This window comes from Montipora capricornis, chromosome 13 (assembly GCF_036669925.1).
Source record: "Montipora capricornis isolate CH-2021 chromosome 13, ASM3666992v2, whole genome shotgun sequence".
In the NCBI taxonomy this organism is placed as follows: domain Eukaryota; kingdom Metazoa; phylum Cnidaria; class Anthozoa; order Scleractinia; family Acroporidae; genus Montipora; species Montipora capricornis.
In genome coordinates this window covers 8108078-8120340 of record NC_090895.1, presented here as the reverse complement: position 1 = coordinate 8120340, position 12263 = coordinate 8108078, and the positions used below count along the sequence as shown (strand labels likewise).

Sequence of the window (12263 nt, the reverse complement as noted above, 5' to 3'; positions counted from 1 at the left end):
CCCAAAGTAAACATGGGATCTGTCACTGAATAATTTTACCGCATTCTAATAATTCTCATTTCCAGCTCAACGTGGAGAATAGAAACGGCCGGCATAATTCAGCACCAGATCGTTTTGTTGCTTATTTTTATTCCTATGTTCAGAACGTAAATGCAGCTAAAGATGCTTAAAGAGTAACTCTTCTTTCTCGCCGAAAGGGCGCCAGACCAATAAAAACTGTCGTTACCAACACAAAGGTGTTCGGCAAAAAATTGCTGCAGATTTCCGCTTTGATGGTGGCTCCAAAACAAGTACCCTGGGCTATACCGGTCTTGTGCTTCATTTGAGTTCATTGGGTCTAAATCTATGTCCCAAAATGAGGAAAAGTTGCTTCGAAAACCTGGATTCATGATTGGCCGTGACGGCGCAATGTGAAGGTGACAACGAAAAAGGCCTACATTATGACATAAGCATAATGTAATTTTATCTCGAGGCCCGTCATAGTTAAGTATTTAGGTATGCCGTTGCATGGGGCAAGAGGCGTTGTCAATCATAGAGCTTAAGCCAATCAAATGAGGCCAGATCGAATAATACCGAGGTTACAGGAAAGATCAGTTAAACTCGTGGTCCTTCGCGCCTCCTTCTTGCCCAAGAACACAACACAATTTCCCCAGCCAGGACCCGAACCCCGGACCACTCGATCCGGAGTCGAGCACACTAACCATGAGGCCACCGCGCCTCCCACAGAAAGAGCGCGAAAAATTAGCCTCGTTTATGTTTAGTTGTCCTGATTACAAGAAGTTTATCTGGCTTGAACCTGCGATCCAATCCAAAGCCAGTACCTGATCAGCGGTCAATTTTAAAAAAAATGCTGACCTCGGTAAGCTCTAAACTTGAGCCTGCAATATAGTCATATGTTACTGGTCAGCAGATCCCTTATTTAGACAAGTGTCAATTGAACATAACATGGATGTCCAATATCAAACATGTACATTGTAAATTAAGTAGTTAGAGTATATGGCCACCACGCTGGGCACAAGTCACAATGGCAAGTATGGAGGGGTGGACGTACGGAAGGACGATCAATGACGTCATAACTAAAACCAAGATTTCCCGCATCGATGGGCTACCATATTTCCCTAACCATGGTGCTCCGTGCGCGTGCGCGGAGTTCTGCTTCAAAACATATGAGCAGTGACTATCAAGTTAAGGAAATGGAACAAGATTTAGCCAAGCCTAAAAGCGGAGCTCCCTGGTTATTAATTCTTACTGCCTGTATGGTTAGTGAACATAAAAAAAGGTTTCGAATTGTCCGCGTTTTTGTGTTTCCAGTTGCTGCTTAATTAAATTATTTTCTTTGCTTTCCTCTATAGAAATATTCAATGCCTAACTAGTGAATCTCACCGCATATTTCACGCTAAACACCGATATCCCATGAATCACGAATCGAAAAGATAAGTGCGATATCGGTTTTTCGAGTGAAATTTACTTTGGAATTCACCAGTTTGGCAATGAATTTTTCTTGAACTGTATGAGTTTTAAAAGAAAACGAGCACCCTTTCAGCGAGCGAATGGAAAAGGAAAAAAGCCATTGCAGAGCAATTGCAACCATCAAAAACATTTGTCAGTTCAAGGTCAAAACGAGTTTTGCTGATGTACTTTATTCAAATTTATCTCTAAAAACGAGATCATTCACATTTTGATGTATTTCATGCTACTGCTACTTCTATATGGTACGCTGATTTCTAAAACTCCTGAATGAAAAAAAAACATTAGAAAGAAAAATCTAGTAAATAAATGAAAGATTCAACATGACTTAACCTAACTTTAGTATAAAATTGAGAGCTTGAGCCATTTTTTCTGGGTCTCTCGTTTCGCTCAGAGAACGGTTGCCTGACTAGCTAACAAGGGGAATAAAAATCAAGACTGCCTTCTATTGTCTGAACTTGATTCTTTAATGGCCGAACTAGGGCGACAATTTCCAGTTTTTCTACTCGGCTGTCAGATCACTCACGTTGGCGTACAATCTTGTGTCGTATTGACTGAGATTCACATACGTCTGCAAAAGTAATATTGTAACAGTGATTGTGCTAGCTTTCACTTTGATTCTTTACGACAATCACCTCAATATGGTAAAATGATTCCAACTAATTGAATACAGACAATAAGGACAATTGAGTGCGGGACTTCTTATTTAATTGGCGAAATTTAAGGACAAAAAAAAACAACAACAAAGTGATTCTTTTCGTAAAGTAAGACTTGGCTTTGGGATTAAGGACGGTACAATGAAGTGTGCGTGCAAACAGATTCTACGGGCACATTGTCCCATAAATACCCAAAATATTTCCTCGATTTCTTTACCTTGTGATTCCTTTCCATATCTTTCATTGTTTTTCTCAGCTTTTCAAATGTAGGTCGATCACTTGGATCTTCTTCCCAACACTTCATCATAATTTCATACCTGAATTATTGGGAGGAACTTATAGTCAAGCAGTTACTCATTACTTTTTACTTAGCATCGCAATTGAGGAAAAATATCATTTACAGATTGCTATCCACATGTCTCGGCTTAGGCATCCTGTATCCTTGTTGAATTTTATCCGCAATGAGTCTGGCGTGTGTGTCCGGGTATGGAGATCCACCTAGGAGTGTAAAATTCCTGTCTCAATGTCACTTTGTACCATTATCAAATGTAATTAGACGCCAATGTAATATGTAAAGCTATTTCTGTTTATAAAGCACACTTTTTTGTCATGAAGTCAAGTATCCTTTTTATTGAATCTTACCAATTGTCAGGATTTCATAGAGAAGAACCCCATAACTCCATCTGAAAAAGGAGTATAACACATGCATGGTAAAAATTAACGTTGAAGCAAGCAAGCAGATTTACAAAGATTTAATAAAAATAAAAATAAAATTATTAGTAGAGAAAAGAAATGACAAGCCTTTGGAGGAGACTATTTAGTTTCGTCGCAACACGGAGTCGTAATAGACATTTATGATATAGATGTTGATAAAATACTAGGATTCTCCTACGAAAAAATCATATCTTCACTGCGCGAGTGAACATATCATTCTTGCCTATCACATGTGAGGATATAGGTGTTAGCATGGTAATTAGCACGATTAGCCAATAAAAAGTGAAGTTTTCCTTCACTGGAAGACACTTTTGTGTTGTAATAAAATTCTTCTCCACTACATTAACCTTTTTATTGCACAATTTGACATTATCATGATTTGTTTTTCCTAACTTTTATATTATGTTTCATGTTATGAAACATGCGTGTTTAGCGGTTGGTGACCTATTTTTCACCCCTTCGAGAATCAATAAGAGAAGTTGCTTTTATTTCATCATTATCTACATAACAAACAAAAGATTACATGGCCGCTTGGGGATATGAATTTTATCTTCTCGTGCTCATAGTGTCCCTCACTCGTTCGCTGCGCTCACTCGTGAGAGATGCAGCACTCGAGGATAAAATTCATATCCCCAAGCGGCAATGTAATATCCTCTCTCTTTATAATTCTAAAAGAAAAATAAATTTAACTTTACACTGAAACGTATATACTTACACATCACTTTGTGTCGTGTATACTCCGTAAAACAAGGCCTCATATGCAGTCCATTTAACAGGTAATCGACCCTTGGTACGGAAAACCAGCAAAGAATTCCGTCAAAGAAAAGGTTAACTCAAAGTTCGATCATGGCGTATAAACTATAATATCAGTGCAAGCCTTACCCTACTTTTCTTGGTATAAATATCATCTTGTTCCACATTTCTCGCCATCCCAAAGTCTGTCACCTTGCACCTCTCTGCTTCGCCAACAAGAACATTTCTCGCCGCCAAGTCACGGTGGACAATCTAAGAGAAGTTGTATGTGGATGTATAGTACATTAGTACCAAGGAAACTATCTTTATAAACAAACATAACTCCACCAAACGCAGTGTATCTCCACAAAATGATAAAGCAGGATCAGCTGGGCTTATGCCTAAAACGTCCATATTTAGCTACAATTCAGTTGGTACGTATTTCTATAATTCAAACGTCTAATACTCAATTAATGCAAATGCGCGTTTAAGAGTGAACAGCGGAAGGGAGATTTCAAACCATGCCTAATGTCCCCCCCCCCCCCCCCAATAGACAGGAGACAACCAATTTGTTATTTGCAAGTAGTGTCAGAGTTCAACTCAGGACCTTTCATAACGAATGAATCCAGTGGTCAGAACGGAAATCGAACCTTAAGCGTCCGACTGCAAATGTAGAGCGTTAACCACTACGGCAGCTCAACTGTCTTGATGTTTTCTTAATTTAATGACCATACTATCGCCTTAGTTGTTTGTTTGTTTGTTGCAGTCACCTTAATTTCGCATCACTACCACTTCATTAAAAAAAAAAAAAAAAGTAAAATAGAAATTAAAAAAAAAATCTTGATTCTGATTGGCTAAGAGCAGTGCTATTCAAGTGTAACACCAGCGCAAATTACACATCGAAATATTTTATTATGATTGGCTGAGATACAATAGCAAAATTTTCTAAGACTTGCTTTGGCCGCCGACGATACATTAGAAAAACAGCAAATAGCCCTGTTCACTGTTAGTTTTTCAAATTTGCATTACAATAAAATCTAGCATGTATGTGAGGCAATTTCGGGCTATTTTGTAGTTTTAACCCGAAATTGCGTCGCACCCACATGAGATTACATTGTAATGCTAATAAGAAAACTAACCGTGAAAAGGGCTATTGGTGCAAAAAATACAAACAACAACAAAAGTACGTCATTTTGGTTAAGTGTGTGGTAGATGTGGTGCGAGGCAAAGAGAATGGATTTGGAAATCGAGGAAAACGAACCGGCTGATCTGAACAGATTACTTGAGAAATTATACGCTGAGGTATAAAACAAAAACGGCCAAGATTATGAGCCAGCCAGCCTAAACGTTATGATTGCTGCCCTCCACAGGTGCTTGAAAGAAAACAACATCCATTGGCAATCGTCAAAGACCGGGAATTCCACTCATGGAAGCAGGTCTTGAAGGGAAAAGCGCAATTACTGCGGCAACCCCGTGTTGGTAATCGCCCCCAACAAAGTAAGAGATTTGATGAGAGCAAGTTCGAAGAACTTTCCCGGAGGCATTTGTAAACACAATGTGGTCAATCCACAACAGACAGTATCCGGAGAACTTCCTGGCCAACAAGAACCGCCTCCCTTTTTAGCTCAATTTCTTCATTTATTTATTTATTTATTTATTTAACAATTCGCCAACCATTACAAGAGATAGGGTGGCAGGATGATAGTGGGGGGTAACTCAATTCGCTTTCTAATACATACTAAATTGACCACTCCCCATAGAGGCTTTTCAGTGCCAATGAAACACAATCATCGAAATGACTGAACACAACAACAACAACTGTTGAGAATCCGAATTCGCCGGAGAAAAACCGATTGGCTATTTACAAGTGCGTTCAAGAAGTTGAACAATGGTCAGAACAAGTCTTGAACACGGGAACTCCGGATCTCAAGGCAAGCGTCCTATCCACTGGGCCGCACTGCCTCCTAAGGCTACCCTCCTTACACACTTACACTCACACACGCGTGCAACGCCAACGCGCGCACACACCCAAATACAAATGAATAAACACTACGACTAGTAAGGATAGTTACGTAATTTGTGGGCGTAAATGCTTGAGCAATGAATATTTAAAGACTGAAGACTAGGTGAAGACATCACGTATGCAGATAAGGAGTCCCACTCACTAATATAACGATTAACGAAGGAAAATTTAAACAGGAACCCATGACCCGGAGCCCCCAACTCCCATACTGGGCCTATGTCACGGCGTACAGACATTTTCCGAAAAAAAAAACAAAAAAGGCAGTTCCGGTTCGGTGACCCTATGACGGCAGGTTAGTTTCTTGTAATTGGTCATCGACCTCCTGTGGGAGTCTCATTCGCGGCAAATTCAATCTAAAAATAAATCGGTCTGTGAAAACGCCGTGACAACAACACAATGGCGATGTAGGCTCCTGCTCATGGGTTCCTGATTTAAAATAATTAGCGCAGAAGGGTTTTAGCCTAATCTTGTAACCATGGTTACATCTTCTTCGATTGCCATCTATAAAATCAAAATAGTGGCGACTATTAATGCCGCAGTAACCAAAAATTATCTTATACATATGAGTCAGACTAAGGTATTTTCCCACTTCGAGGGAGTCCCACCCTATAGTCTATGTCAAAGCCGCATAATAGGCGGGTTGCTTTTCGTTGAATAGATTAAATTGACTTGACCTGTTTTACTAAGTGCGGATTCCAGGAAGGGCAGGCTTACTCAAGGATCGGTCTAACCAACTTCTTGAAAGCTACCGTGATACCAGACTTCATTGAAAAACCAATCGTTTGCCTAATCAGGCCTAACAATGGCTGGCTTTGGCGCAGATAGATTTAATGTGGTACTTCCAAGAGAGGGACGACTCCATTCATATTCCTTGGTGTTTGCGTAGGTTCACTGCCGGTAATTCGTTGTTGTACGATGAGTATCAATATCGATCGTTTTTGCTTGATAACAGTAACAGCAAAAACTTTCCAAAACAAGGGTTACAGTTACAATTCATTGTCCAGGTGTTGTGGTTTGTGCATCCTGTAACATTCTTGAAGCAAATTTGCAATTTACCGATTTTGATGCTCAGTACATGATCAGCGTTTGCATTAAACCAAAGTTCCATATCGTTCAATCCAACAATGATGAGAGCTTCAGAGAAAAAAAAAATGTGTTGAACACTTTCAGCCACTACCAACTTTCATTCAACTTCAAGAGCTGCAAGTTTTTAAGACCAGCCATTCCAACTGTGAAGCCTATCAAGCGTCGTCGCGTCCATATAATCGACGCCGATTCAGATTCCGATTAAGGGATGACTTTTAAATACTTTTTTCCCTATTATGGCGTGAGATTCTTGCAAATTGCTAGTTAATACTATTGGAAACATTCAGGGACGATTCCATGTGCAAATGTTTGAAACGAATCGCTTTGAATTTGTACCATTTAGAAATTTAAGATCTCCGACGGCCACGTCGACTAAAACGTCGCCTAAAAATTTACCTTTGCTCTGTAATAACTCTTTCGCGATTATTCCATCATATTCGCGTCGTTCGATTTCGGCGAAGTATCCTAAAATTAAATTGGTACGAGTGGCTTTAGAGTAAAAAAAAAAAAAAAGAAAGATTTGTATTTGTACGCTCACGTTATTGTTAAAACCTAAAATTTGGTGATTTTACGTAGGCGTTGCACAGAGCATCACAAAAAATGCAAGCCCCACGTGCAGCACGATTATATTTCATGTATCAGTAAGTGTCAAATACATATCGAATGCTCGCTTCTTGTCTGTAATAAGATCTTGCGGTTCTTCCTCTTCGTGAATTTTTTTCCTGTTTGTATTATTAAAAGGTAGTCGTACGGTTTTCCTCGTTCAATATGGAATTAATTTGCACGAGTGAGTTTTTCAAAAGATGAAATTGCACGAGATGAGGCGGCTAAACCGTATGATTATACATAATAATTAGATTCATGTTTACTTGCAGGAAGATATACTCCAAATACACACATAGTTTAATGCTACTGTGGTTTGGGGAATTACGAATGTAGCTTAAAAAGTTGCACTCAAGGTGCTGTAACTTTTTAAGATACATTCGCAATTCACATGGTACAAAAAGCGTGACACTGGAGAGCAAATTGCCGACTCGGATATCTAAAACAAGGAACAAGGAAAATTTAATTTAAGTTGCTTTGTTTAAGATGTCCGATTGCGCAACTTGCTCTTCAGTTTGGCAGTTTTTGTACCATGTGATCGCCAGCTGCAAAGGGCCCATCATGATTCACAGGTAGTAAGGGTCTTCATGGTATTCTAAACATTCATTTGGCAATAATTTAATTTATGGATGTGCTGGCCTATGGCAACCTCCCCTCTACAACAAACCTTTTTCGAAGACAAGTGACACATCCCATCAGCAACCTCCCAAGCGAATCTCATCAGCTGTTCCGAAGTCAGATTGGTCTCTGGTTTCACATCCGGGTTATTATAGTAAGTGTCGTTGAGTCCTTAGCTCTTTCGCAAATATCCCAGGAGGTCCCCAAAGGGAACATATTCGATCAACACCATCAATGGGTCTATGGAAAACAACGTTCTTGGAATTAAAGGTGTTCATTTGCAAACTAGGGTTGCTTAAGATATGCTCGTAACATAATATCCCATTATAAAAAAAAAATGTCAATTTTACCGCTTTCAGTGACGCATCCGATGAGCTTGATCACGTGAGGGTGGGGCTTTAATGTTTTCATCAGCTCCAATTCTGACAACAGATCCTTTCTATCTGATGGAGGAGCATTGGCTAGGAAGTAATAAAGAGAAACTGCCAGTGGCCTCGTTCGATATACAACAGTTGACTTGGGAACACAACATTAGTGTTATGAGTGAAATGGCATTAGCAGGTATCAAATATACCATAATACTCTCTGGTCTGGGGTCGCACCGACATCGCGAGGTCACGGGTTCAAACCCCTTTCAAGTCTTGAATTTTTCAGGCTCCTTTACGCAATAGAGTGTTTTCACTCACGTGATCAGTAACTTTGTTTTCCCACCGAAACGAAAGAAAACATTACCTTGATAAAAGAGCTCAATTCCCGGAGGGTTAGATGGGGACATCAACATGGCCGCCTTTCGTTTGTTTAGGGACATCAACATGGCCATCGTGACGTTACGTCACGTCAATATACATACTTAATTGATTGCTCCCTATAGGTGCTTTTCAGGGTCAATGAAACACACCGAAACGACAGAACGTAACAACAGCAACTGTTAACAATCCCAACTGGCCAGAGGCAAACCAGGTGGCTATTTACAAGTGCAGCTGAGACGTTGAACCAGGGACTACCAGGATCAAATTCAAAGAGTGGTCAGAGTGGGTCTTGAACCCGGGATCTCCGGATCTCAAGGCAAGCGCCCTAACTACAGGGCCACACTGCTTCCACACACTCTATTGCTACAGCTGCGTCCATACTGCGGGGACCATAGTTGCATGTAATTAGTGTTATGTCAGGTAATCTTGGAAGTGTGCGAGTCATTTAAGGTGGCATCAAACAAAAAAATAATCCAAAGAACTGAAAAGGGTTCTTGTTATTAATGTCAGTTTTGATTTTAGCGAGAAAATGAGGCCAATAGGAAAAGGACGCATATTTAATAATTAATGGTGTGTGCATTCTGTTATTACCGTCTCAATGCAAGCTGACCTTCAGAAAGTAATGAAGCCATTTTCCTGCTTCCACTGTACACTTCCAAAAGCATTATCAAAAAAACGAGTGAAAGCATATGACAAGGATAAGCGGCAACCAACCTTTCAGCATTTTTACTGCTATTGTTGCTTCCTCCTGATTGGCTCTTACGTTTTTCACCGTTGCCTGGGCAACCTGAGAAAAGGCTCCTTTACCGATGACTTTGATAACATGAACGTCTTCGCGACTGATTTCCCAGCTTCTCCCGGAAGGATGAAGAGGCATGTAGTATCCACCTCCAGCTGCTGGAGTCGCATAGGTCGCTGCTTTCTTCGCGTTTAGTTCCCTGGGAAGCCCTACGTTATCTTTCACTTGCAGAGATACTGGATTCTGGCGACGATTAATTCACAAAAGTGATAGACTTACAGTATTATGAATGGTATATGAAATGAATCATATACTGAACTGCGGATATGAAATCAAGTAAAGCTATGATCTTCGCAGTTATGAACGCAATTTTAGCAATTGCGTAGAGAAGCCTGAAAAATTCAGGACTTCAACGGGGTTTGAACCCGTGACCTCGCGATTCCGGTGCGACGCTCTAACCAACTGAGCTATGAAGCCACTGACGTTGGGAGCTGGTCATTTGTGGGTTCTAATGATCCCGTGAGGAATGAATCAATTATGAATGGTATATGAAATGAATCATATATGAACTGCGGATATGAAATCAAGTTAATCAATTATCTTCGCAGTTATGAACGAAATTTTAGCAATTGCGTAGAGAAGCCTGAAAAATTCAGGACTTCAACGGGGTTTGAACCCGTGACCTCGCGATTCCGGTGCGACGCTCTAACCAACGTCAGTGGCTTCATAGCTCAGTTGGTTAGAGCGTCGCACCGGAATCGCGAGGTCACGGGTTCAAACCCCGTTGAAGTCCTGAATTTTTCAGGCTTCTCTACTCAATTGTAAAAATTGCGTTCATAACTGCGAAGATTAAGTGTTACTAGACTTACAGTAATTATATCTCTCAGTTCAACTACAATGCTAACCTCGGTTTTCTTTTAACAAGCATCCCTCTCCCCTAGCTTTGCTTTGAAAATGATTCAACTAACGGATGATCATTGTACCGAGTTTTCCAGGGAGGGACACAGTTAGGGCAAAGGCAAGAAATGTAGTCCTTAACCAGTGCATCTAGCTTGATTCTGCCAACATCCATGCAATTCTAAAGTTAGTTCAAGAGAGATGCCTAGCAAAGACACAATATAAAGGAAAGAACAGAAAAGCGACGTGAGGTCTACATACAGATATGATGGAGAGTTTGGAAAGCTAATGACGAGATTCAATAGACTCCATCCCTCGTCATTCCATGACTGCTTCTAAGAATTGATAGTAACATTTTTTGCTAATCCAGGATTCACGTTCCACGAATCTATTCTTCTAGAAAGACCTTATTAACAACTTACCATAGATAGAAGATCCCCACATCTTTGACACGGACGACGGCGTATTTTCCATATCACCACGGAGAGTACAATAATTACGATAACCAGGACAACAATGAATGAGATGTAACAAATATGCAAAATAGTACAAGAACCTGACGAAAAGGAAGCAGAAAAGCACTTGTTATTCAGTTTAACGGGAATCCATACACTTGAAATGAATCAATGGCCTTCTTCTGTTGAATCTCTGAAAACTGGACATTATTTTTTCACCTTTCTGACTTTCCAGAGGCCTTGGAGTTGCTAAGGAAAAGAAAAGTAGGATGACAGTTAGTCCCAGTGTTTGAGGGCACTTACCCAACATCGCTGACAAATCTGTGAAGAGAATCACTTTTGAAATGTCAATGCATTAAGCCCTTCTTCTTCCTATATAAATAATACCATTTGTTATTGTCTAGATATCTAATTTAGCGATTTTTGACACAGGTAAAAATGGCTTTATCAAAATCACATGGCAGCCTAATAAGGCTGAACTGCATGATTATTAACAATAAAATACTGGCTATTTACAGGGCATGTAATTTACACATAGACGGTAAATAAGTCTGGCAAAAACCCTGAGTGCGCATTATTGGGTCAGCAAACTGACTTTCATTTCTAAGCTTATAAGTAGTATGGTTCTTCGGTGGCAGAAAATGGTGAGGCTTGTGCTCGGCATTGGATAATATTGGTACGAAAAACTTATGACATTGGTCGATACGTCTATCCTTCGGTGAATTCAGGTTAAACAATGAAAGGTTGTCGAGATATGAAAGGCCGGGCGAGATTACAGATAAAGCGCGTTTTTCGAATACGCTCTATGTCGTTGCTTAAATAATCAGGCAGTGCATGGTGGTAAAGGGGAGCACAGTATTCAAGTAAAGGTCTAATTCAAGTAAGGTAGAAACTGATGATATCACGAGACGGAACTTTGGCGCGCTCAATTAAGCAATATCAGAAAAAACATCCGCTTATTAGCCTTTTTGATTACGTCTGAAATGTGACAATTCCATTGAAGGGTGCTGGCTATTGTTACACCTAACACTTTAACATTGTTTAGACGTTCAAGTTTTTTAAAGTTGACAGAAACCGTGGATATTCTAGGCCGCGAGAAATTCTGTTCGAAAGCCCGGTTCAAAATTAAAAAACTACAAGTTCAGGTAGTTCAGTCCCCCCCCCCATCCTCCCCCGAGCCCCCGAATAGCGGCTTCGGACACTCAGCTCTTCTACCTAGGTCACGTAATCTGCCTGGCCAGCGACGTTCAACGGGCACAGTCTTGTTATCGGACGGATACGTTTCTGGCCCTTTATGCTCACTTGGACGACGCGCACCTGTCCATCCTGACCGGGGAACACTTCCTTCACTCGACCCAGACGCCGCTGACCGCGTGGGGCATTCTTATCAACAACAAGCACTACATCCTCAACTTTCAGGTTGTCTTTCGCCTCTTTCCATTTCTTTCGCGAGTTAAGTGTTGACAGAAACTCTTCTCTCCACCGCTTCCACAACACCTTCACCAGGTTCTGATTCAGTCTCCA

The 12263-nt window shown here is 40.5% G+C and overlaps 1 pseudogene; it reads right to left on the bottom strand.

Moving 5' to 3' along the window:
• Window positions 1-1688: 1688 nt before the first annotated feature.
• The window catches only part of LOC138029757 (fibroblast growth factor receptor 4-like), a 20640-nt pseudogene continuing 10065 nt past the window's right edge, over window positions 1689-12263 (bottom strand).